The sequence below is a fragment of the Saimiri boliviensis genome, chromosome 1 (genome assembly GCF_048565385.1).
Source record: "Saimiri boliviensis isolate mSaiBol1 chromosome 1, mSaiBol1.pri, whole genome shotgun sequence".
NCBI classification, from domain to species: Eukaryota; Metazoa; Chordata; class Mammalia; order Primates; family Cebidae; genus Saimiri; species Saimiri boliviensis.
Genome location: NC_133449.1, coordinates 97830577 through 97858445, shown reverse-complemented (window position 1 = coordinate 97858445; position 27869 = coordinate 97830577).

Here is a 27869-nt window from a genome sequence, read left to right as displayed (position 1 = left end):
GAGCTGCCCATAATACCCAGGGCAACCTGGCAGAGGAAACAGGTAGGGATGGGGCCCAGGCATGGATACAGAATGTGCTTCAGGAGGACAGTCAGGAGTCTTACAGTGCCTGATGCCCTGGAAGCACAGTGCAAGGTGGCATCCCCCTTACTGTGCCTCCATGTAACCAGCTCTCTAGGCATCTCATAGCCCAGTAAAGTTGACACATAAAAGCAACCACCACAGTGGGCTAGGGGCTGGCTCTCCCCAAGTCTCCACAATCTCACCTAGAACTCCAAGTGGGAGTCCAAATGTCTCCTGCTTTCAGATTGTGACCCTAGTGTATTTGCTAAAGTGAGAGTGTGCATATTTAGTAAACTACGTGTTGCTTGATTTGTGTCTTGTAAGTATTTAGATAAGTATGAGGTCTTCTTTTGTAATCTTGTCCTGGGCCCTGCAATGTTAAGGGTAGGCCCAGCTATCACTGTGGGAATTCTTTCTTTGCAGCTTTCTTGGGAGAAGCCTCCTATTCGCTGGATCACATATTTATCCACTAGCTTTTGCTGGGTAACAAACCACCTCAAAACTAAGTGTCTCAAACAACAAAGATTTTGATTTTTTCTTATGATTTTATGGGTCAGCTGGGTGGTTCTTCTTGTCTGGGCTGGCTCAGCTGAGGCTCCTGTGTCTGAAGCTTCTGTTCAGCTGCAGTGATCATGATGGCTGGGGACTCTCCCTGCATGGCTTCTCAACCTGCAGCAGGCCAGCTTTGGCTTGCTCACATGGTGATGGAAAAATTCCCAGCAGGAGGGCAGAAGCTACAAAGATTTCTTGAGCCCTAGGTTTGGATTGCTTGTCACTTCTGCCACATTCTATTGGTCAAATTTAAATGGTGGCAATGGTTGCACAATTTAGCAAGTATACAAAAAACCACTGACTTTTTCTTTAAAGGGTATATTATGACGCTGAGAAAGGCTCACATTCTTTTTGTGATATTCCTACCAAAGATTCATGACTAGATCTAATCATGAGAAAACGTCAGACAAATTCAAATTGCAGCCCATTTCATGGAATAGCTGGCCTGCACTCTTCAAAAACATCAAGGCTTAGAGAGACAGTAAGTCATGATGCAAGTCTTTAAGAAGTAAAAGAAGATATTTAACGTGTCTTTCATGTATACATTACAAGAATAATGTGCTGTGTGAAAGCAATACTCAGAGTATAAGAAAGATTTCTTGAGAAATTACAAGAATTTAGCCAATGGCCAACTTAGCAGATGCAGTCCACAAAAGACTCCTCCTTCACTTCTGAGATCAATTGCAAGTTCATGAAGTTAAACTTGCAATATCTCACCCAGATTCAAGGGTGGGGAAAGATAGAAAGAGCTGTAAAGAATTTGGGGTCTTTTTTTTTTTTTTCAGTATGTTAAAACACGTGTTTTTTCTTTTTGGTTTACTTCCTAGTTCTACAACAGTACAAATTCTAGTATTTTCTTCAAAAGGGTACATGGGAAGCAAATACTCTTGAGTGTTTTCATATTTAACATTGGGACAAACCACACCAGAAAGACCAACAGTGTAATTTAGGGTAGGCTTCAGGTCATGCCTGGAGGAATTTTGGACTAAAGACCAATATCAGCCACATGGACTGATTATGTCTACATAGCAGAGCCCCAATAAAAACTCTGAACCTTGAGGCACCAGTGAACTTCCTTGGTTATCTCCGTACATATTGTGACCTATTGATGCTGGGAAAGTAATGCATCTTGACGCCGCAGTGCATTTATGAAAATAAAAAACTTGGCATTTTGTACTTTACCTGGACCCTGCCTTATGAGCTTTTTCCATGGCTGGTGTGAATCTGTAGCCTTTTCCTCTAATAAACTATATCTGTGTGTATGACAACTTTCAATGAGTTCTGTGAATCCTTCTAACAAATTATCAAACCTGAGGGTGGTTGTGGGACGCTCATGAACTTGCAATTGATCTCAGAAGTGAGAGGGGGTATTTTATGGACTGTTGGTTCACTTTGCCATTGGCTAAACTCTTGTAATTTCTCAAGAAATCTTTCTTATTCTCTGATTATTGCTTTCACGGAGCACATTCTTTTTAAAATGTATACATGTACGACAAGTGTAAACCTTCTCTTATTTCTTGAAGAACATACTAAGAATTTTTATAATTCTTGTTCCCTGTTTTTTCTCTCTTCAATTTTCTGTGCATTTGTCTCTTTTGGTTCCTCTCTTCAATTCTCTGTGTATTTGTTTGTCTCTTTTGGTTCCCCTTTTTCACATTGGGCACTTTCTTGAAATGCCTGATGATTCATCACTGTCCATTCATGTTTAAGAATGAGGCGTGAGATGGCAGGTTAGAAGCTTAGGGCATATTGACTGGGCCTTCTCAATGAAAGATCTCTAAAACTTGACACATGTTTATCCCATGGGTTTGAGATATGCCAAATTTCTCCCATATCCTGATTTCTTATGGGGAAGGTGACATAGATTTGGCTAAAGGAATTTTAGAAACAGAATTTTATCTTATAATTAGGTAAAAACGTATTTTGCCTGCTATCTTTGGCCTTGGATTTTCACTGCTTTTAGTAATCAGAAGGCCAGCATCTCCATGGTTTGATCTGATCGGGGACTTTACCTCTGACCTGTGGCTTGGGCTGGGGGTGGAGACAGGAGTTGCCCAGTTGCTGAAATGGAAAAGGCTGCCATTCTTTGTTGGTAGCACCTAACTCAGCTTTTACTTATACTGCCATGTGCTGCTCCCTGTTGGCTTTTGCCCATGTCTTTTCTCTTCATTAAGAATCATTTAGCCATTAAACTAACAAATATGGTGTTCATTGAGATTGGGGTGCTTCTAAGTAACAAACATTAGGGCGAGTATTGGGAAAGACAAAAAAAAAAAAAAAAGAGAAGACAGGTTCTCTGCTCTGCAAAGGGATTACCACCTTAATAGAAAGAATAATTCACATGTAAATATTATTATACCAGGTGTATGACTATGGAGGTAGTAAGAAGGGCTTCCTCCAGGGCTGAATCTTGAATGATGAGTAGGATGTCACTAGGCAGAGATGGGCATGGGGCAGGGAAATGAGCGCAGAGAGAAGTAGGCCTAGCAGTCCTCTTTTCATATGTTTTCCTGCCTGAATTATACACCTCTATTTTTGTGGCTGTGGTGCACAGATCAGGCCTTGGCATGTGGTGGATGCATATATTAGAAGGACTAGAGCAGGCTCTAGGAAAGGCCTTTTGGAATGGCTCTGAGAACAATGATGCAGAACTGGCCCGCCAGAGGAGTTGCTGCCTCTGCCACCAACAGTCATGAGAAAAATCAGGATACCAATCCTAGAGTGGCTGAGGTGATGGGCTGTCACACAGCTTGATCTGGACATTGGGAAGCTGCCGCTGCCCCACTGCAATGACCCCTCAACACACACAAAGCAGGCACAGAGTGGCCCTCATAATCCCAATAGCCATCCTTGCTAGTGACAATGGCAGAAGCTATGAAAGATGGTCACCCAAACCATGAGAAAATGCATTTACTTGATGAGACCTAGTTTGCATTTAAAACTCTAGCAGCAGGATTTTGGATCTGCAGTACAGTAAGGCTAAACTGGGTACCAAGTATCATCTTACCATATCTCCCGTGTATCTTAAAAATAACATGATTGGTCCTGGGCCTCAGGGATTTCATTAACAGCTTTCCTTGCAATGCATGCTTCAGCATATTCATCATGATAACCTAGACAGTGACAGTTCATTTGATCCGGGCTGATCTTTAAGCAAGAGTGCCAAGGCTCTCCATCCTGCCTCTTCAGTTGCCTTTGGGATTATAAAGTTTTTAACAATCGATTATTTTGTTGTTTATAGAGGGTAAAAAGTCATGTCTTGAAGTTTTGTTCAGGTGCAGGGAGATGGTGGATTCATGTGGCCACTGCATTGGGTGCTAACTTTGGGCATGGGGGTTGGGCAGTACCTGCTGGTAATGCACTTGGGCCAGCCTTGGGGCATTTGTTCAGGAGGATGAACCAACCACTTGCCAGGGTTTCCTCCAGAAGGCCATCCTGTTCTTTCTACCTAGCACAGCGAGCGGCTCCTCCCCTTTGCCATGACTCCTCACTCTTTCAAGCTCAACTTCCCAAGAAAGGTCAGGCGTCCACTGGGAGTGTCGAGTCTTAGGAAACCTAACAGAGGTTGGGGTTTGCTTGATCCAGTTACTGCTTGCTTTGTTGGGATGGTTTCTTCCTTGCCTACCTTGAAGGGCTGGAGTTTGATATTCTCAGGGGCCATGGTGGGTTCCCATGGAGAGGACATTCTGTCCTGAGATGATCTCCAGTTGGCTCAGCTGCTGGGGAAAGGACAAGAGATGGATCACTTGGACGTTCCAGCTGAGCCTTCCACCATCCATCTAAGCCAGGCCAGAGGTAGGTGCAGAGCTCAAGAGAGGCAGGCAGGTTAGCAAGATGGCTGTGGCCTCCCAGAGCCTCCACTGAAGTCATCTCTAAGGTGATCTCACCCATGGCCTTCACTTGACAGAGGGAGAAACTGAGGCACAGAGAGGCTGTGACTTATATCTAAAGTCCTCCAAGGGTTCTGACTCATCATTTTCCCCTCCCCATCAGTGCAAGGATTGAAAGCATCTTGCTTCTGGTTGATGAAGTTGGAAGGGAGAGGGATTTTTTTAAAGTCAGTTTATAGGCTGGGTGCAGTGGTTCACGCCTATAATCCCAGCACTTTTGGAGGTCGAGGCAGGTGGATCATCTGAGGTCAGGAGTTCGAGGCCATCCAGGCCAACATGGCAAACCCCTGTCTCCACTAAAAATATAAAAATTAGCTGGGCATGGTGGCGGGTACCTGTAATCACAGCTACTCTCCTCCTGAGGCTGAGGCAGGAGAATCACTTGAACCTAGGAGGCGGAGGTTGCAGTGAGCTGATATTGTGCCACTGCCCTCCAGTCTGGCAGAGTGAGACTCCATCTCAAAAAATAAAAAGTCAGTTTGAAAAAGCAGATGCCGTGACATGACCACTGGTCTTGTGTACATCTTGAGATTGTGCAGGTCCGCCCGGGGCCTCCCGAGAGTCCTGGCACCTTCATATGTGGGAGGGCAGGAATTTCTGGCTGCGCTTTGGCAGGTGGGGACCTGGAGAGGCAAGTGAGTCCCCCAGGACACACGGTAGCAGAAGGAGTAGGTCTGGGCGGTGCACAGTCCCTGAACTTCTGCCTCCTCTCCTGCCATGTGCCTGTTGGCTCAGCTTCTGAACTTAGAATCTCCTGAAAGACAGCCAGTATTTTCTTTGGAAGCCCTGGGCTCTGGGCCCTTCTTTCCACGTCCTGGTAGGACCTGTGAGCTTACCTCAGAATCTAAGAAATTTAGGGGCCTCTGGGCCAACAGTCATGCAGTGGCTTGGCCTAAAGCAACGTTTCCCGGGGTGCCTTGCCACAACCTCTCCCTGGGAGCTGGGAATTGAGCGCAGCCAGCTGGACTCTGGTTAGTGGGTTTCATAACGTGTTTCTGTTTTGCATAGCGTAAACAACACGCTGTTTCCCAACCAGGCAGAGAAGTCCTGGCATTGCTTCTTTGCAAGCAAATGACTCTTAGGCAACCCCTGTGTTGAAACACGGTGCGGCTTCTAGAACAAACCTGGGGTTCTGGCTTTTGTCCTGGACTCAGACCTTCACACACAGACAGTGCTGCCCCTCCTGGTTTTGAAGGCTGAAAGGCGTCAGCGTGGAGAAAGCATGGGCTGTGCCATTTGCTGGTACTGGGCCTCGGTCAAATCCGCTCACACCCTCTGGGCCTCAGTTTCCAAACCTTTAACATGGGACTCAAAGCATATGACTTGATGAGTGTTAGAAAATGGAATGAAATAACGTCTGAGAAGCACCTAACTCGGTGCCTGCTTCCTTTCCAAATTTCCCCATCTCAGTGGGTTCCCAGGTCCCCATCCCACGGGACCCCCTGTGGGGTTGAGGACAGTAACTCATTGGCACTTTGGCAATAGCCAAGCAGAATTAGCCAAGGCCTCTGTGGGGTGGGGGAGGGAGGGGAGAGGAGTCAGGGACTGGGATCGGGGTGGGGATTGCAGCCCACAAACCAAAGTCCCTAGAGAGGCAGTCGAGATTAATCTATAGGAGGAGGAGGAGAATCGTGCACACCGCTCGTCCCCTCCCAGCTGGGAGCAATTCCAGAAGGCAGAGTCTGCCTGGGCAGTTGAGAGGCCTTGGGGTGAGATGCCACGAGCTGGGTCTGGGAGTCAGAGGGAGTTCACGGCAGCACTGCTTCTGGTCGTGTGGCTCAGCCAGAGCCCTTGTATCCACCAGGGATACAGCAGACAGCAGGGTCACCCCAGGGGTTTCTAAGGAGGGCCTCTTTCCCAAGGCACGAGTGTGTTAGGGGATGACAGAGCTGCTGAGGCAGCCGAGATGGCAACAGCAGGAGTTCTTTCACCTCTGCGGAGGGCGAGGAGGGCACAGGGAGCTTCCCAGCCTTGTGCGACCAGAGCAATGAAGAGGGCTGCGGTGACAGCCTTACGTGTGGAGAAACACCCTCCTTGCCTCCTCTCTCCTCCCACTCTTCTGCAGAGGCCTCCTGAAAGCTGAAGGGAGGGGTGCAGAGTGAGGGGTCAGTCTGCCTGCCCAGAGAAGGGCAGTGTGTGTATATGTGTGCATGCATGGATGCGCATATGTGTATACGTGCACGTGTGTGTGTGTGTGTGCGCGCGCATGTGTGTGATGGAAAACACCAAGCTCATTGCCAAACTGCGCTGAGCCTCACCTATAAAAAATAGAAAACACCCCTTGCCCTGCATTCTTTACAGGGTGGTCCTGTCTGCACATGAGCAGAGCTTTGCAAACCTGCCAGTTAAGGCGTCTCTGCCAGGGATAGGGGTGGGGAGCCCAGGGGCAGAGAACATAGCCCTAAGGGTGAAACATGACTGTAACTGTCCTTTCCTGCGTTCCCTTAGAAATTAGTGTGACATCTTGAATCCAACGGCATGATATAATCCTCATTTATTTTCTTTACAAATCATACCTTAATTGATCAGTTGAGTACATGTGGCACCCTGGGAAGATAGAACATGTTCAGTTTGTGGCTTCCTGTCTCCCCTCTCCCTGTCCCTGCCTCACCCTTGGCTGTCTCTAGATGTTGGGAGGCCAACCCAGGAGAAAGCACATTCCTGAAGATCTGTTAGAGTGAATTGGGAATTGGAAGTCCCCTTTGTGGGACTCTGAGCAGCTGGGGGCTGTGGGTTCCTCCCCCGATAACCCACTTAGAAGCTAAGAGATATAAATATGGTGAGAAGAAGACTCACACAGCCTCAGAGGCCATGCAGCACTGACGTTCCACGGGCTTCCCATCCATCTCCCCAATCCTGCCTCCTGGGGGGCCTCTCCTCCCACTTTGCTTGGACTTGGGTTACTTTACATGTTAATAACCAGGAATTACATGTTACTTTACATGTCAGAGACCAGGAATTCAACACTCGTTCAGCCACCTGCGTGCTGTACTAGGCCACAGTGGCGAGCAGGACAGTAAGACCTAGGGCAGAGTAGCTGCTAATCAAGCTTAGAGGGGTGCAAGGGCTTCCAGGGGCCTACGGCTGCCAACTTCTAGAAGTTTCCAGAGGCATGAAGCTGTGAGGGAGCACAGCATGGGTTAAGAGTTTGAGTGTACCCCACGCCTCTGGGAGAAGAGAGACATGAACCTTTTTGGCCCTATGTGGGGGAATACTAAACATAAAATCTTCCCCCAACTCAGAAAAGCTCTCCACAGAGGTAGAACAGAAAGAAAACAGGGCCAGGTGCGGTGGCTCACGCCTGTAATGCCAGCACTTTGGGAGGCTGAGGCGGGCGGATCATGAGGTCAAGAGATCAAGACCATCCTGGCCAACATAGTGAAACCCCGTCTCTACTAAAATATAAAAAAAATTAGCTGGGCATGGTGGCACGCGTCTGTAGTCCTAGCTACTCGGGAGGCTGAAGCAGGAGAATTGCTTGAACCTGGGAGGCAGAGGGTGGCACACTCCAGCCTGGCGCCTGGCGACAGAACAAGACTCTGTCTCAAAAAAAAAGAAAGAAAACAATTTTATTATTAAATAAGCGTTAAACCAGAATGTGATATGCATTACAGGCAATTTGCAGTGAGATACAAAGACAGAAACAAATCAGTCTTACCCTGTTATGCAGCCATCAGATAGAACCAATTACATGCATGTCCTCAAGATACTTGGTAATCAGTCCTCAAGTAATAGGGCTTGACAGTACCGTTTCTTACATGTAGTTCATCCTAAATTTACGTGGTAAGTGGGGCCACCATCTGTGCTAGTTAACTGGCTTTAATCAAAGGGAAGATAAAGTCTTATTTTTATGACAAAAGGGTGTTTTGCAACTTGGAGCCAGGTACCCTCTTGAGTTAAGCTCCTCCCTTCCCACAGAAGTGGGGAGACAGGGGTGTACCTCCATTAATGCTTACATTTCAAAGAGCTGGCTTCCAGCTCCTGGAGGAAGGCATGCCTCCGTCATAAAGCTGGCAAGAGACTTATTTATGTTCTAAAAAGATTTGCATACATTTCGAAGAGACAGAGAAAAGACTTACAAGTTTTCTAAGGTAAATGCTATAAGAAAAAGTAAGGGAGGGGAAATCTCTTCTCGTATTTTCAGCAAGGAGAATTTAACGTCTTATTTTTACTTTGTATTCATCCTAGCAGCCTCTAAGAAGAGAAATGAGTAGTGATAACCGCAAGTTCAAAAGGAGTGAGGGCACCAGGGTCCAGCTAACTGGTCTTTTCTTTTGCACGCTAGGCGTGACTCCAGTGAAGATGGATAACCAGTTAGGTAGGACAGTGCAGGTGGGCGCTGGGGGTGGACTCCGTCTTTCATGGGGATCTTTGGGCTAATGAAGCAAATGAGGTTTGGGAGAAGTAGGCTAAGCTGCACTAAACTGGATAGCCAAATCCAGGTTCTGCAAATCTAGTGTTCACATTGCTATAGACAGAGAACAGACGTGGTGGAGCTCAGACAATGCCTGCTTTCCATTTTAAACCCGCAAGTCATGCCACATATTGAAACCATCAGCAGGAGGAGTTTGGGTAAAGCTGAAGTTCCATATAGGTGCTCAATGATCCATCTGGGAAGACAGTGACCACAGCCCAGCAGGAGGCCGGGGAGCCGGGACCCCACCAGCCCAGGTATTTCGTGGAAGGTCGCCACCCTGCACCGGGCCTGGCTCTGCCCCCGGGTCAGGGCCTCAGGCCCTCCTCTCTGGCCATCTGGTTTCCTCGGACTTCTGAATGCAGGCTCTAAATCCAGAAGAGATGCCATGGGCCTTGCGGGACCCTGAGCTGCATGGGAGGGAAGCCTGCCTTCAGCTTCAAAGCCTCCCTCCTTCCCTTTTCCTCCTATGACCTCAAGGCAGCACTTCTGCGGTTCCTAGAAAAGGCACACCTCTCATTTACATTGCTTTTCCAGCTCCCGTTCTATTTCATGTGGTTTTCTTTGCTCCTACTTCAGAGACGAGAGAGAGAGAGAGAGAGAGAGAGAGAGAGAGAGAGAGAGAGAGAGACATTCAGCATTTTTCTTGGGATCCAGGACATACTCTCATAGTCATATTTTTTGTCATGTGGGATCTGAGGAACTATATCCGACTCACCAGGGCGTGTTGTTCAAATGCGGATTCTTGGGCCCTGTACACTTCCAGAACTGGAAACTCTGGAGGTGGGTGGGCCAGGAATCTGCTTTGTAATCAGCCTCTCCATGCTTCCTACACTGGCAGGAGCTTGAGAAAGGGGTTCCTCCAGAGATGATCTGTGTAGGGAAAGGGCACTGTTCTCTGAGTCAGAAAAATGGGGTTGCACTTTTTACATGGGTGACCTCAATTAAACCACCTAACTTCCCTCTGCCAAAGGGAGAGAATGCTTCGTAGAAGTAATCCTCTTGTAGGGAGTATCACAAGAGGAAATGTACATATAAAAGGTCTTAAAATTGCAACAGGCCAACAATACATGTAGCATGATATTGTTACTGTTTGGGAGTCTTTTGAGCCTTTAAAAGTACTATGTTCGGAAAATATTGAGTCCTCCAAAGCATCTAACGCTCTTGCTCCCCTGTCTGGGCCCACTGCCAAGTTTTCCTTTCAAAGATGTTTAAGGCCGGGCATGGTGGCTCACACCTGTAATCCCAGCACTTTGGGAGGCTGAGGTAGGCAGATCACCTGAGGGAGTTGAGACCAGCCTGGCCAACATGGCGAAACCCCATCTCTACTAAAAATACAAAAACTAGTGGGGCATGGTGGTGGGCCCCGTAATCCCAGCTACTCAGGAGGCTGAGGCAGGGGAATCGCTTGAATTCAGGAGGTGGAGGTTGCAGTGAGCCGAGATCGCGCCATTGCACTCCAGCCTGGATTACAGAGTGAGACTCAGTCTCAAAACAATAAATAAAAATAAATAAATAAATACATATGTTTAGAGGAGACGCCAAAGGGAATTCCACAACCAAATCTGCCTGCTCCAGGAAATATGTAAGTCCCCCACTCCTGTGCTGCATGGTGACGTCATCTATCCCTCGTTTGGGCCCAGGGACCCTGCACCATTGTGGTCTTAGGAGTGTCTGTGTCTGGGCTTCTTCTGTGCCCAGGTTCCTCTGGGGTCTCATTTAATGTTCAAATGACCAACTTACATTACAGGTAGAAGTAAAATACACATCCAGAGCTCGTGGGTTCTGTCTTTGGGGATGTTCTGGTCTTTCCCATGGGATCCTAGATGTGTGATGGATAGTGGGCTGGATTGATTTTTTTTTTTTTATGTCTATGTAATGCTTGGCATGGTACTGAATTGACACAACTAATTCTTGTTGAATTAAAGAGATTTTCGTCCTTGGTTTTCCCAGATCCAGCCCTTTGGGGATCTAATAAAATGTGTTGTTAATCATCATCATAAATTATTAAAAATTTACTGTAAGTACTGTAGTCAGACACTGAAGCTAAGTGTGTTATCTGTGAAATATCTCCTTTAATCCTCTCAATGATTTATAATGTAGGAACTATCACCGCTTAATCTGCCAATGAGGAAACTGTGGCTCATAGCAGCTAAATCAAGTGACCCAAATCATATACCTGGGTTCAATCCAAGTTACTCCCGTCCCCTGATTCTTTTTTCCTTGAACTAAAAAACAACTCCTTATAAATTGCAAATGCAGTCATAATAGCTGCTACCCTCACTCCCAACCTCTTCCAGAATTATGGTGATTAGGAAGAAGATATTTTGTAGGATAGTGTCTTTACTGTGTCTGGCTTAGTAGTGTCTTGCCTATTTATTTGTTCGTGTATCTGGGGGTTTATTTTTTAACGATTTTCAAAGAAACTTCACAAACTCCATGTAATTTGAGTTCCACATCAGCCTGCTGAGCTGGTCAGGAAAGGTATTGGTGCATTTTTGTTGAGGAAGGAGACTCAAAGAGGCTGTGATTTGCTTAAGACTGTGGTGTGGGAGGCCAGGCCCAGAGCAGGAGATAGTTCACTTCTGTTCCTGCAAAGGCCATGAAACAGGCATGGGCACCTGCCATGGTTGCCCATGTTAGCTGCTGTCTTCCACCTATCCTTGCAGGGATGAAAGGCAGGCTTAGCTGAATATGGGGTCTCCACAACTTGTTTCTGGGGCTCAGAAGCTAGTGATAGCCAAAAGTTATTTTAAAAAATTCCTTTTATCTCCTACTTGATAACAGTAATGGTGTTTGAAATATTTTAAAAAAATTTATAACACAGAAACACAGAAAGCCACAATGGATTCACCAATGCTTTAAATAAATTTATGTTTTATGGAGTAACAAAAGCTCTATAACCTTGGTAAATGATGACTTTTGCATGTGAGAATATAGTGAATTCACTCTCCCGATAACTCCTGGTGTCAGTACAGATCACAGCACCTCTTGCAATTATTGTTTTTCCCATTCTCCATTCCTGCCCATCTCTGCTCCCATCCTCACCCCAGGTTTGCAAGGAGAACTTTGAAGGAAGATTTATTCCAGGGGCACTTGCCAAGGTATTTGGAATGAGGGCCCCTTGGAGTCTAAGATGAGAGGGTAGACCACCCTAAAAGAGGATGTCTCAGAATAGAGTCTCAGCAGCTGGCTTTTCAAAGGGGAACTTCAGCAAAGGAGTCAGCATCACAGAGCGGCCACAGTGCCCCTGAGCAGAGATGGGATGGAGTTTGGCTGGGTGGCCTTGTGCTCACAATGACACCAGGAGGAAAGGCTGAGTCAAAGGAAGTTTGTATAAGATTTTCACAGGTTTGAGAAAGAGTGAAGTATTCAAATTCTTTTTACAAGCAATGCAGTTTGGTTCTTCCTGTCCCTAATCTTCAGTGACCTGGAAGCAGGTGGGGACTCACAGTCTGATGGCCTGTGCACCACGCACCCTACCTATGCAACAGCCTGATGGGTAAAGCGCAAATTAATCTTATGCTTACCACTGTAAGAGAACGAACAAGGTAAGGTTTCTGTTCCTTTCAATGTGGGTAAGCAGGCTGAGCTTTTTGATTTTGGATTCTGGCCTCCTTTGTTGCAGGGGTTAGCAAAATTTTTATATCCAGTTGCACAGCACATGCCTTTGTGGAAATAATTGAATGCCACCCAAATGAGAACAAGCAAAGGCTATTTATTCAGAGCTTGCCATAGCAAGGAAGTTGGCCATCAGTATTCGTGTTTGGCAGAGACTTAAAGGCAGGCAGAGGGTAAGAACGCTTCATGAGACAGCGGGGGTTGGGGAGTTGGGAAGAGATAGCATAGGAAGAAATGCCAGATATAGGTGATGGGGAGGAAGGCAGCAAATCACACTGCCATGTGTGTACCTATGCAACAATCTTGCATGTTCTTCACATGTACCCCAAAACCTAAAATGCAATAAAAAAAAAAGTCACACAAAAAAAGTACGCTTCATCATGGGAAGCACATAAGACTCCAGGTGTTCCCTGATTGGAGGCTATTGGTATTGGGGAGCTGCAGGTGGTAAATTAGAAATGGGGCCTCCTGTGTGATTGATTAGGGAGGTTGTGTTAGTCTGTTTGCATTACTATAAAGGAATACCTGAGGCTGGGTAATTTATCAAGGAAAGAGGTTTATTTTGGCTCACAGTTCTGCAGGCTGTATATGAACCACACAGTGCCAGCATCAGCTTTAGGGGGCGCTTCAGGGAGCGTACAATGATGGCAGAAAGTGAAGGAAGCCAGCATGTCACGTGACCAGAGAGGGAGCATGAAAGAGGAGGGGAAGGTCCCAGACTCTCAAACAATCAGATCTCACATGAACTGAGAACTCTCTCATCACCAATGGGATAGTGCCAACCCATTCATAACAGATCTGCCTCCATGATCAAATCACCTCCTACCAGGCTCCGCCTCCACCATAGGGGATTACATTTCAAAATTACATTTTGGAAGGGACAAACACCCGAACTATATCATTCCACCTCTGCCCCCCAAATCTCATGTCCTTCTCACTTTGCAAAATTCAATCATCACTTTCCAATAGTCTCCCAAAGTCTTAACTCATTCTAGCCCCAACTCAAAAGTCCAACGTTTCATTTGAGACTTGAAGTTTCTTTCTGATGAACCTGTAAAATCAAAACCAAGTCATTTACTTCCAAGATACAGTGGGGGTACAGGTGTTTGGGTAAACATTCTCATTCTAAAAGAAAAATCAACCAAAAGAAAGGAGCAACAGGCCCCACACAAGTCCAGAACCCATCAGGGCAGGCATTAAATCTTAAAGTTCCAAAATAATCTCCTTTGACTCCATGCGCCACATCCTGGGCCCACTGGTGCAAGGGGTAAGCTCCCAAGGCCTAGGGCAGCTCTACCTCTGTAGCTCTTTGAGGCGCAGTCCCCAAGGCTGCCATCACAAATTAAAGTTGAATGCCTTTAGCTTTTCCAGGCAGAAGGTGTAAGCTTCCGGTGGTTCTACTATTTTGGGATTTGGGGAAAGGCAGTCCAGTTCTATAGCTCCGCTAGGCAATGCCCTAGTCATAGTGACTCTGTGTGTGGTCACCAACCCCACATTTCTTTTCAGCACTGTCCTGGTAGAGTCTCTCTGTGAGGGTTCCACCTCCATGGCAGGCTTCTGCCAGGGCACCCAGCCTTTCCCATACATCCTCTGGAATCTGGCGGGAAGCTGCCAAGCCCCCTTCACTGTTGCATTCTGCAAGCCTGCAGGCTTAACACCATATAGAATCCACTAGTGCTTATAGCTTGTAACCTCCAGAGTGGGGGCCCAAGCTATACCTGTGACCTTAGAGCTACAGCTGGAGCTAGAAGCAACCGAGATGCAGGGACCAGTGTTCCAATGCTACACGAGGCAGCAGTACCCTGGTCCTGACCCCTCAAATTATTCTTTTCTCTTAGATAGCTGGGCCTGTCATGGGAGGTGTTGCCTCACAGACTTCTGAAATACCTTTGAGGCCTTTCTTTCATTGTCTTGGATATCAGCAATTGGTTCACTTTTAGTCATGCTAATTGCTAGCAACTGGCTGCTCCACAGGCCACTTGAATTCCTCTCCTGAAAATGATCAGGCCAGGCTGCAATTTTTTTAATACTCAGTTTCCTTTTAAATATAAGTTCCGACTTTAAGTCATTCTTTGCTCCCATAGCTGATCATAGGCAGGCAGAAGCAGCCACACCACTTCTTGAATGCTTTTCTGCTTGGAAGTTTCTTTTGGCAGATACCCTAGGTCATCACTCTCAAAGTTAAACCTTCCACAGATCCCTAGGCCATGGGCACAATGAAGCCTGTTTTGTCACTAAGGCCTAACATGGGTGACCTTTACACCAGTGCCCAATAAGTTTCTCGTCTCCATCTAAGGCCTTCTCAGCCTGGTCTTCACTGCCTATATTTTTATCAGCATTTTGGTCAAAACCACTTAACAAGTCTCCAAGAAATTCCAAACTCTCTCTTCTCTTCCTGTTTTCTTCTAAGACCTCTTCTAATACTCTTTCAATATCTGCCCATTACTTAGTTTCAAAGCTTCAGGTATCTTTATAGCAATGCCCCAATCCTTGGTACCAATTTTCTGTGTTCATCTGTTTGCACTGCTATAAAAGAACACCTGAAGCTGTGTAATTTATGAAGAAAAGAGGTTTATTTTGGCTCAAGGTTCTACAGGCTGCACAGGAAGCATAGTGCCAGCATCTACTTCTGATGAGAACCTCAGGAAGCTTACAGTCATGGTGGAAAGTGAGGGGGGAGCAGGCATGTCTCATGGAGAGAAAGCGAGCAAGAGAGAGAAGGGAGAAGTCTCAGACTGCTTTAAATAACCAAATCCTGTGTGAACTGAGCAAGAACTCACTCGTCACCAAGGGAATGATACTAAACCATTCAAGAGGGATACACCCCCATGATCCAGTATCTCCCACCAGGCCACACCTTCGGCATTGGGGAATCACATTTCAACATGACATTTGGAGGAGACACACATCCAGTCTATATCAGAGGCATATTTAACTTACTCTGGTGGGTCCTATGATGGAAGTCCATGAGTGTGTATGGAGGATGGCAGAAATTGGAGCAGCTGTCAGTTATTCATCAAGTCTTGGCTTGGGAGAAATGAGAGAGCAATGGTGGAGGCCAGTTTCGTATTAAAAAAAAATCTATCTATCTATCTCTATATATATTTCATTAGAAATCTATGCATCATCTACATTGTGACCTTCCAGGCTGGGCTATCAGAGTCTAGCCCTGTTCCTTGTCTCAGAGTGAGTGATTGTGCAACTCTGAATACACTGTAGCTGATATGTATATGAAATGGGTCCTGTCTAGTAGTGATTCAGTTTAATTGACTTCCCCCACCTCCTTGGGAAAACAAGTTTGGTTTCCAGTCGCAATTCATTCCAACTCTGCTTTTCCCACATATATGTGTGCTGTTTTGACCTTTTCTTTGACCTGGTTATGACGCTGTTTGCATCCTTCACATCATATGAGTAGCACAGAACCTTTAGTGCATGTTTGTTTTTATGTTTACAGGAGAGCCATTATTTTATTTTTCCCCAAAGTATTTTTTAACGTGTGTGTGTGTGTGCATGTGTGTGTGGGGTTGTGTGTGTGTTGGGGAGAGCAAGGGAGCCAGATGGCTACAGGTTTACCTGGAGACCACCTACAAAGCAGAGTGGGCTTGAGAGTGATGTTGTAGAGTTTTGGGGCTGGCTTGTCCATGGAGAGGGATGGTTACAGCAGTGAGGCCCATCCTATGGGTTCTTGTTTGACCCTGGGGGTCAAACGAGCTGAATTTCTCACCAGCTCTGACTAAGTAAGGTATGTGTGTCTGTGATTGGGAAGGTTGGGCAGGGGAGGGCTTAGAGCCAGATTAAATTTGATGTGGAAATATGAAGAAATGTGAACTATGTCGTGTCTAAGATTTATGGAGCAAATACCATGGCTGCTTGATTTTAGAGTTTTGCCTGGGCTTGTGGAGTACCTTTGCACAGCATGTATCTGCACATACTCGCTACAACCCAAGTTGATCTGAAGGCAAAGCAGGCTTTGGAGAACTGGTGTGCAAAATACTTTTAAGAAAGGGAAGGGCACAGAATATGGAAGATGATTTTAGGGGTCCAACTTCAGATGCTGAATGACTAAAAACAGCAGGGACAACAATTGCAACACAAAAACTTCCTGAAATAAAACAGAATCAAATTCTGCAAAACAGAAGCTCTTCCAGGAGAAAGAAGGGTATGCAGGGGTTGTGTCATGAGCAGGAACGTGGGAAGACTTCCTGCCCCAAGTCTGGGTCTGGCTTCTGAAACATGTGTGGGCTAACATGATGGACAGGGAATGGGGTGGGTTGTGCTGACAAATAGGAAAATAGTGAACTACACTGAGGGTATTTTCGGAAGGATGACACGGCACCTTTGGGGAGGGGGGCTGGAACCCTGGCCTGTTGGCTCATCTGAGATGCTGGGACGATAGCAGCTCTGGGTGGCCAGGAAGTAATATTACTGAAGAAATGCCCAGGGTTCATAATGCACATGCTTCAGGGAGTTTGGTAGGATAACTTAAAAACACACCAAAACACACCTTTGGGCACCTATCAGAGAACCGTCTGCCCTAGCTCCTTAAAAATCTACCAGATGTGGCCTGAGGGTTGGAACTTGAGTTCCCTGGATACTGGTGGAAAGTCTTTGGTCTTGGAAAGTGACAGATTGAATATGTAAGCGGATAATGGCCAGAACACAGACAAAAATAGAACTCTGCCCCATGATCTGCAGCAACCAGTCCAGGAAGCCACCCTGCTCTCAGTCAGACTTGTGGTAAGTCAGAGTACTTCTCGGGCAACAGGTCCAGGAAACCGAAGAATAACCCCTGTAGCAGCTGGCCCCAGATGGCCAGCACTCAGCACCGGCAGCTGTCCTGAGTTTTGACCCAGCTTTCAATTTACAATCAATTGGAGAAAGGCAAACATGCTCTCCAACCAATCATATAGGATGCCCCTACAGGGGTGAGGAGGGAGTGCTCCTCTCCATCTTCTGAGGGTTCACTGAAAATGAATTGACAAGGGGCAGAATAGTAGGAGAAAATGGCACACACTGTGCATAAGCACGGTGAAGTCACAGGAGGGTGATTACCCAGTAACCCAATGAAGTCCAGATGCTTACGGATTCTCCTGCACAGCGGAGGGGGTAATGGGAGAAGTGGGGCCCTTTAGAGGGGTAGTCAGTGACTTCCAGGAAGAATGAATGGGCCCAATGCTTGGACAATGGTCAGTAAGTGATTTCTTTGGGAATTGAATAGGACTGGAGAACAGACAATCATTTGGCACGAAGTTAGCCTGTGCTCCAGGTGTGGTGTTTAATTTTCAGTCTCTTTCTCTGTGATATGAATTTTAATATTCTCTGGTTAATATCTTTCAGGGAAGGCATCTGTATTCCTCTTTGGCGAGTCCAGTTTCTAGGCAGAGAAGGGAACGTCAGAGAACAGCCTCATCCTGTGCTTTGGAAAAGTCAGAGAACTTGGGGGAAGAGACTGGAAGGTCAGAGTGACCTTGAGCCTTGAGGCTGCTTCCTTAATTCAGCGTGTCAAAGTGCATGTCAAAAGATACGTTGGGGTATCATTTTCTGAGCCCCAACACCCCATTAGCCTGCCCGCAGCTCCCACAGGCCATTGCCCTCCAACAGGGCACTCCTGAAGCCTTCTTTTCTTTCTACTACGACGCTTTTGCTTTCCCACTCCCTGCTCTGAACGAGTAGGCTTTGCTCTTTCTCATTGGGAGTGGTCTTCATTTTCTTTCCACAAAAGCGTGGATCTGACGCATGGAGAAACTGAAAACAAAGTGGGCGGGGCCGGTCCCAAGGGCGACGACTCAGAGCTCCTCTCAACTTCCCTCCACCGTGGAGTCAGGGGAAGAGGGAAGGAGGCGGGGCCCGGGAGCAGGGCTGGGGGCTCCGGTCATTAGCTCCTCCCTAGGCTCTGACGGAAGGGAGAGATGAGGAATTCCCGCAGGAGCAGAATCCTGACTGCCTCTTGGGCTCTTGGGGAGTTTCAGAAAGCGAGGGCCCCCTGACAGCCAGCGGCTGAGCCAAGGACTTCTGGAACCTGGCAATCAGGCCTGCGTGACTGCCCTCAGTGGCCACAGGCATGCACAGCGGGGCTGGGATCGGGACAAGGAGACCAAGACCCGCGCACCTGCCAGGTGTGGGCGGTGTCACGAGGCTGGTGACAGATGTTTTTCTAACCTAAAAATTATTTTGACAACATTTGAGACCTAAACAAGAGTTGTAAGAATAGTAAATAGAAATTTCCACATCCTTCTCCAAGATTCCCTAAATGTTTACATTTTTAATATTTATCCTTCTTCTGCCCTCCGTGTGTGTGTGTGTGTGTGTGTGTGTGTGTGTGTGTGTGTGTGTGGTGTGTTTGTATTATTTTTTCCTGAACCATTTCAAGGTATGGTTAGGCATGCCCCTTTACTGCTAAATACTTTAGGTCAGAAGTCCCCAAACCCTGGGCGGAGAACCAGTACAGGTCTGCGGCCTGTTAGGAGGTGACCAGCCCCCGGCGAGCATTCCGTTCTGAGCTCTGCGTCCTGTCAGATCAGCAGCGGCATTAGATTCTCAGAGGAGCACCCTATTGTGAACTGCCCATGCGAGGGATCTGGGTTGCATGTTTTTTTTTTTTTTTTCCCTCCCGAGAAAGAGTCTTGCTCTGTCGCCCAGGCTGGAGTGCTCGATCTCGGCTCGCTGCAATCTCTGCCTTGTAGGTTCAGGCGATTCTCCTGCCTCAGCCTCCCAAGTAGCTGGGACTACAGATGTTGTCACCACACCTGGCTAACCTTTTTATTTTTATTTTATTTTATTTTTTAGTAGAGATGGTATTTCACTGTGTTAGCCAAGATGGTCTCGATCTCCTGATCTCATGATCTGCCTGCCTTAGTCTCCCAAAGTGCTGGTATTACAGGCTTCAGTGGCCGTGCTCAGCCGTTGCATGCTTTTTATGAGAATTGAACTAATCTCTGTTGATCTGAAGTGAAACAGTTTTATTTTGAAACCATTCCCTCCTCCCCAGTCCGTAGAAAAATTGTCTTTCAGGAAACCCACCCCTGGTGCCAAAAAGGTTGGAGACGACAAAAAGGAATTTTCATATAACCACAGTACAATGATCAAAATCAGGTAATGAATATGATACTATTATCTAACATACAGACCTCGTATAGATTTTCCCAATTGTCTCATTAATGCCCATTTACAGCAAAAAAGAATCCAAGGTCATGTGTTGCATTTCGTTGCTGTCTCTCTTCCGTCTCCTGTAATCTGGAATAAATTATAGCTTTTCTTTGTATTTCATGATACTGACATTTTTCGAAGAATGAGGGCTAGTGATTTTGTACAAGTCCCTGTCTTTCTGACTGGCACTTGCTCGTGATCAGATGAAGGCTGGCACCTTTGGCAGTCATCGCAGAGGTAAGGCTGAGCTCTATTCGCTGTGTCAGGTCATTGGCTTTTAAATCACGTCAGCCTCTTTGTGTGTGTACTGAGATTCAGCTATACCCATGTGCTGCAAGCATTCAGTCAAGGGAGCTCAGGCCAAAAGCGTCAGCTGGCCTTCCAGTAAACAGTGTGTATCCAGAGGAGGCTTCTGTTACTTGTATCTCAATCAGCGACCAAGTGAATTGTCAGTCACCTTTTACTGGTGAAAACAGTAACCTATTACTGTTCATAATTCAAGTTAGAAACGGGCCATCATTGCTGAGATGAAAGGTATTTGAGATGTGTGGGTTGGTTAAATGATTCTAGAAAGCATACTCACTCTTGTATAAATAGGACACAAGAACCCTCCTTAGGGATGATGCCCTGCTCATTCTGTATATAGCCACAGTCCCTGACAGATTCCGGTTCTCTAATGCTGGCTTGGTTTTTGGCTTAAATGAATATTTTGTGCCAAGTAGAGGTTGTGGTATTGACAAAAATGGAGAACTGGAACTTTCTCAAGTCTACAGAACAAAATATATGAACACTTCTTTTTTTTTTTTTGGTCTCTGCTGGTAATAAAGATTTAGTGTAAAAATGTCTGTGTATTCATGGGGCCAATGCTGGTCTTAGGTTTGCTTTCATGGCAACCTGGTGGCAAAGTTGTGGTAGGGAACCCTCACCATCTTCAGTCTTCATCCAGGGTCAAAAGTCTCTATCAGGTCAGTTTGCAGCAGTGGGGAATTTCTTGGTGCTGTCATGGAGCATTTAAGAAAGCCAAAGAGCCTTTCTTTCAACTGTGCTTGAGGGGAGTTGGCTGTCATGCCATCCTGCATTAACAGACAGAACATGCAGCTGGTAAAACAAAGCTAAGTCCTGCTCAGAACGCAGTGTTGTTATTTTTCAAGTCAGCTGAGCATTGGAATTCCCCTGGGCATCTTTTAAAAATCTCGATGCTTGATATTTTTCAAAAGAAGGCATACACATGGCCAATAAGCCTAAGGAAAGATGCTCAGCATCACTAATCATCAGAGAAATGCAACTTAAAACCACAATGAGTTACCATCTCACACCAGAACGGCTGCTATTCCAAAGGGAAAACACAATAGATATTGGTGAGGGTGCAGAGAAAAGGGAACACACACTGTGGGTGGCAATGTGGATTTGTATACCCTCTATGGAAAAATAGTATAGACATTTCTCCAAGAACTAAAAATAGAACTATTCAACTCAGAAATCCTACTGCTGGGTATCTACAAAAGAAAAATAAATAATGATGTAAAAAAGAGGCTGAGTGCGATGGCTCCTGCCTATAATTCCAGCATTTGGGAGGCTGAGGCGGGAGGATGGCCTGAGCTCGGGAGTTTGAGACCAGCCCAGACAACATGGAAAAATCCCGTCTCTACAAAAATAATTAAAAAAAAAATACTGGCATTTGTATGTTTATCACAGAACTATTCACAATAGCAAAGATATGGAATCAACTGAAGTGTCCATTGATGGATGATTTGATAAAGAAAATGTCATATGTACATATACACACAAACATAACACACACATACACAGGAATACTACTCAAGTCTTAAGAAAAAATGAAATCATGTCTTTTGCAGCCACGTGGATGGAACTGGAGGCCATGATCTTAAATGAAATAATTCAGACACAGGCAGTCAAATATTGCATGTTCTTACTTGTAAGTAGACCCTAAATAATGTGTACACATGGATAAAAAGAGTGGGATAATGGATGGTGGAGACCTGGAAGGGTGTTAGGGCAGTGGGGATGAGGGATGAGAAATTACTTAATGGGCACAACATACACTATTCAAGTGATAGCTACACTAAAAGCCCAGACTTCACCACCAGGCAATGTATCCATGTAACAAAAATGCACTTGTACCTGCTAAATCTATTTTAAAAGTCCTGATGCACAGGCCAATGTGAGAACTCTGAAATTAGAATGTCTGTGGTAAGGCACGGGCATCAGGATTCTTAAACGCTCCCTGGTTTATGAGCAGGTGCATCCAGGTTAAGAACGCCTGGAGGAAGTCCCCCTGGGGATTGGACAGCTGAGACTTGCCCTCTTGCCACCTAGGAGAGCAGGGCCCATGAAGGGAGCAGGCAGAGAAGGGAAAGTCCTTCCAAGGGTGGGTCCCAGGGAGGCTAGGGAGCTGCCTGTGCCTGCTCTGTCCCAGTCGCTTTTGGGGGCGTCCTTCTTTCAACATCTTGGAAGGGCCCAGATGTAAACAGTGGAGGGAGGCAGTTCCGAACAAAGAAGGCCTGGTTGGAGATTTGGGGTAGGATTTGCCCCCCCCGTACTGACCAAATCCAATCCTGACTCACCTGCCTTAAAGGCCAGGATGAGTGCTTGCTGCCCATCATGGAAGGAAGGTACAGTGCGGAGAGGTTCATACTCAGGGGTCTCCAGAAGCTTCCTTTTGGAAGGTGAGGGTTTGGTCTCCTGTCCAGTTGCACTGTCTCCCCTCTTCCCATTGTGGGCACTGGCTGCGGCGGGGCTGTGTGGGCCCAGCATCTCCACCCTCCTGGGCTCCTTCCCTGGAGGCCCTGGGCTGGGCGCTAAAGTCCTATGCCAGCCCAGCAGTTTTCTGTAGGAAAGTCTATGGAGATACCACTTTTCATCTGATTCTCAGGGCACTAGGAAGGTCCTGAAAGAAGAAACACAGGAATGTCCCCCCTTCCCCTCTGAAGAGGAGAACAGCAGGCCTTTGGGTTCAAGTCTTGGACGCCTTGCTCCAAGGCCAGTGTCATTTGCATTTCAAGGCCAATGTTTCCAGGTGGCATGGTTTGGGAATGCAGGCCCCCTGAGGGGTTAACCTGAAGGAAGCATCATCTGAAGAGGCGGGGCGGGGGGGCCCTCCAGAGAGAGGGAGAGAGTGGCACCAGCCTGCATGGGGGCTGGCAGCTGGAGTTGGGTAGGATGGGCATGTGCAGGGTGAGGGCTTGGACTGAAGGTCTGGCCTGTGATCAGTGGACAGCCTGTTGATGGTGGACAGTGGCAACCCTGGGTCCTGTAGCCACAAGAGCAATGTCCTGACTTTGACTATGAAGATGACCACCAAAGACCCCTCTCTCTACTGGACTGGACAAGTTCTGGTGTGACCCTGCTCACACTGCCTGGTGAGTCACTGGGCTCATTCAGGGAAGCTCCTATGGCCAAGAGCTTCACTGGGAAGATGAGAAGTGCTGTCAGCTCACAAGGGGCTGTTTTGAATTCCTGAGTTTGTGCAGAGCAGACAGTGGATCTTGCTGGTGTGTGGGCAGTGCCTACCACTCTGTGTTGATAACCCCATTGCCCAGCCGCCACCTGCAGCCCAGGGATTCTCAGGAGCCCGTTGCTTGGATTTCTCCGCTCCATCTGCCCAGCCTGAGCAACCAGTTCCCAAAGTTCACCCTCACAAGAACCAGGGCTCTGAGGAACACAGAACTGGCCAAGCTGGGGAAGAGATGTCACTCAGAGATGAGCCCCCAGCCCCCAGCTACTGGAGGAAGTACTGGAGAAGGCCGGGAGGCAGAGGCTTGGCCAGCTGCGGGCAGCAGAAAGTCTGCATGGGGACTGAGGGTGTGCCTGGCAGGAGAAGGGAGAAGATCTGTGAGCAGGGAACAGGGCTTGGGGCTCCTGGGTCAGAATACTAGCTCTGTCTTTAACTGGCTGCGTGACTTAGCTTTTCTGACTCTTGGTGTCCTTGTCACCTCGGTCAATGAGCTAACATTGCTCACTGCATGGAGGGCCGGGCCACTGAGTGGCATGATGCACGTCCAGTGCCTGGAGCATAGCACGAGCTTGGTAAACATCAGCCCCCTGTCTCTTCTTTCATGGGAACTGGGGTGCCCGGGGAGTTGATAGTGAGGAAGACATCAAGAGCTCAGTCATCAGAACCCAGGGTCTGCGGGGACTAATGCTGCCTCCGAGGTCTGTCCTCTATGGCCAGGCCAGGCACCAGTACCACAAGAGCAGGCACCCGGGGATGTCTCTGGAAGGGAAGATGGGGCCCACTTCACCAACTGCCACATCCCTCCTGCTGCCACCTGCCCACTGCCACCTCCTTCAGCCCCTCACAGTGACTCCATGATGTCTTTACCTCCCAGGCTTCAGGACCAGTTTCCTGGCCTCTGACTGGCCTCTCCCAGTGCCTGGCCCTGGAGGCCTATGCAGAGCCAGGAAGGCAGCCCCTGCAGGTCTCAGCCTGACCTGGGAGTGGGGGTTGGTAGGAACAAGGTCAGCGAAGCCTGAAAAGGCTGACGAGACCCTGAGCCAGTCGCCTGGGGCTTTCTAAATTCCCTCTAACCAAAATAGGCTGGGACCAGTTCCTTGGGTGGGGCTGTGCACAAGGGTAGGAGCCAACAACTCTGCAGCCAAGACTGGGAGCAGGGCTGGCCCTTGCTGTCTCCAGCTGGAATCCACCTTGTACTAAATCTTTCTCGGTACCTCGAGTCATTATGCTTCAGACCGCGTCTTCCCGTTTAGCGCACTCATCAGTTCACATGTTGGTTTTGTCACAGTTGCTGACACTTAATGAGTGCTTTCCTCTGTGCCCAGCCTTTACTAAATGCTGATTTAATCCTCAAATAACCCTAGAAGATAGTATTCTTGTCTCCGTTGTACACAGGAGGAAACGGAGGCACAGAGAGGTGAAGCCCAGGCTCAGCGACCAACTAGTACAGAGTCGTATTCATGTTGCACTTGAAATCCACAAAGGCCGAACAAAGAACTAGGAAATGTTCTTTAAGTTGGACTGAATTTGGGAGCGATACCACTTTGTGCAGTGTGTCTCCACTCTTGCTCGCTGGGGCTTCTTTTTCTTTAGGGTGTACATCAACAATGCACTCTACTCCCGAAGCAGATGAGGAGCTGCACTTTTATCCAGCACCCAGCACCCCGAGATGGGGCGGGCGTGCCAGATCTGGGCCCCTGCGGCGACCCTGTGCTGACCAGGTCTAGGGTGGGGAGGAGCCTGTTTGCGGGAGGCCTCTCACCTGCTGCACCTGGGAGGCGTTTGGCTCTGGCCTCATTCTGCTTGGCAGGGGCAACCAAAGTCATTTGCTTCTTGATGCAGGGAAACAGGCTCAACCCCTCAGAGTAAAATATCGGCTGTAAAAAGAAAGTGATAAACAAACCCATGCCCTCTCTCCAGGGTACATGACATTCTTGCCTGAACTGTCCTGTTGCTACTTGCTGGGAAGTTAGGAGATGTTTCAGTTTTGTTAGAGATGTTTGCCATCTTTTTGGGTCTATTTAAATCTTCAAAGAATGTGGATGGTGGCTATTCCATCTCTGCAGGGTTCTTCGCTAAATTGCCACCACCACCACCATGGCTACCACCACATGGGAACGTGTGTGCTATGCCGGCAGCCCCTCCACACAGCCACGCTGCATGGGGAGCCTGGGCTCCAACACCAGCTACTTGTGTGTATTCGTTTTCTAGGGTTGTCATGACAAAGTACCACCGAGTCAGTAGTTTAGAACCTCACAAATGTATTGTCTCACAGTTCTGGATGCTACAAGTCCGACATCAAAATGTTGGCAGGGCCAGGCTCTCGCTGACAGCTCTAGGGGAGGATCCTTCATTATGTCTCACAGCTCCTGCTGCTGCTGGCAATCCTCGGCATCCCCTGGCTTGTGGACACATCACTCCAGGCACGCGGCCGTCTCCTCCCTGCGTGTCTTTGCATCATCGTCCCTCCGTGTAAGTCTGCCTCTGTGCCCCCATTTTTTCTTTTCTTTTCTTTTTTTTCTTTTGAGACAGAGTCTCTCTCTGTCTGGAGTGCAATGGCTAGCTCTTGGCTCAGACTGGAGTGCAATGGCTAGCTCTTGGCTCACCGCAACCTCTGCCTCCCGGGTTCAAACAATTCTCCTGCCTCAGCCTCCCAAGTAGCTGGAATTACAGGTGCACGCCACCATGCCTGGCTAATTTTTGTATGTTTTTAAAGTAGAGACGGGGTTTCACCACGTCAGTCAGGCTGGTCTCGAACCCCTGACCTTGAGATCCACTTGCCTCAGCCTCCCAAAGTGCTGGGATTACAGACGTGAGCCACTGCACCTGGCTCCCATTTTTCTTTTTATGAGGACATCAGTCATGTTGGATTAGGGCCTACACTCATAACTTTATTTTAACTTGATTATCCCCATAGAGACCTCATCTCCAACTAAGGTCACACTCTGAGATACTGGGGGTTAGAACTTCAGCATATCTGTTTTGAAGGGACAAAATTCTACCCATCATAACACGGTGTCACCTTTGAGAAGTTATTTAATGTCTGAATATCTCAGTCTCTTTACCTGCAGTAGCTGTATGCTACTACACCATAATACTTGCCTCTTTGGGTTGCTGGGATGATCCAGTCAGCTGATACGTGAGTGAAGTGTTTGGGACAGTCAGGAACTCTGTCAATGCTGCGCGCCTGGGCTCTGTCGCTACCACAGCCCTCTCGTCACAGTAGCGGAAATGCAGGCTTGGGGGGGTTAAGGCACTTGCTAAAGGTTTCAAAGGTGAACTGAGAACCTGAGTCCACCTGGACCCAGACACAGCTCCAGGATAGGCCTCCCTGAGACCAGCGTCGCACAGCACGGCCTGGCTCTGTGCAGCTGGAGGATGCCAAGTGCATCTAGAAGGGTAGGAACCTGTTCTGGAAAACAATGTTTTCATCTGTTATTTCAAAGGTTTGTCATTAAAGCTCAATATTTAATATAGATGAAGCCCCATCCCTGGCTTCTTCATCGACAAATGCAGAGGGTGCCCTGGAGTGGCCTTGAGGCTCTTGTTACTTGGACGATCTGCGCGTCTGTGGATTTACAAGCACGAGAACAAAACACGACCATCTAACTAGACACTCGCAAGCCCCAGCTAATAGTCTGCTTAGTTCCAGCAGCATTTGGCCTAAGACAGCCAAAAAGCTTAGACAGCTCCTCTGGGCTGGCGAGGGTGGGCCTGGCTGGTTTCTTCTGCCTTAAGGGCCAGGGTAGCCAGGGCACTGGGCAGGGGAGCTCGTGGGACACTAAGATTCCCCAGAGAGTTAACGGCTAGGCCCACAGAATCCCCGAGAGCCTGGTGGCTTCCTCCCCAACCCCAACCAGGACTGTAAGAAAGTCTGGGGGTGAAATTCTTCCCCACCCCTTCCTGGGGCTGACTTCTCTGAGACCAGGCCCAAGAGTGATCTGAACATTGTCTCCTTGGTGAGCATGGTGTTTGGGAGAGTGGTCAGGATGGTTGGCCATTCATTCCCCCTCCAGAGGGCTTTGATGGGGTAGAAGTGAAGCTGTTTTCTTGGAGCCTCAGGGGAGCGACTTTCTCTTTCTCATTCAGCAGCTGGAAGGCAAGGCATGAAACCAAGATTCAGGTAAGACACCATTTACTGCTACTGTGAACTGAATGTCGGTTTCCTCCAAGAGTCAACATTCTTTTCGTTGAAATCCTCACCTCCAAGGTTCTGCTAAGAGAAGGTGGGATCTTTGGGAGGTAATTAGGTCATGAGGGTGAGGCCTTCATGAATGGGATTAGTGAATTTATAAAAGAGACCCCAGAGAGCTCCCTCACCTTCTTTCATCCAGTGAGGACACAGGGAGAAGATGGTCAACTGGACCAGGAAGAGGGTCCTCCGCAGAACCCCACACTGACACCTGATCTCCACCTCCAGCCTCCAGAACTCTGAGAAATAAATTCCAGATTCCTGTTGTTTCTAAGCCATCCTGTCTAAGGTACTTCGTTAGATGCAGCCTGTGCTGACTAACACGCTGCCTGATTTGATTTTCATTCACTGCTTTGAGAAGCAGATCGGTTTGGATGAGCACGGAATGTATCTATTTAAAAAGCAGCTGGAAGTCTGTCAAGTGCATTCTGGAAATGGATTCAGGCTAACAGTGTTCTGAATAGAGACGCCTAAAACAAGTAAGCATGATCTGTTATCAGTGTATCATCACGCTAC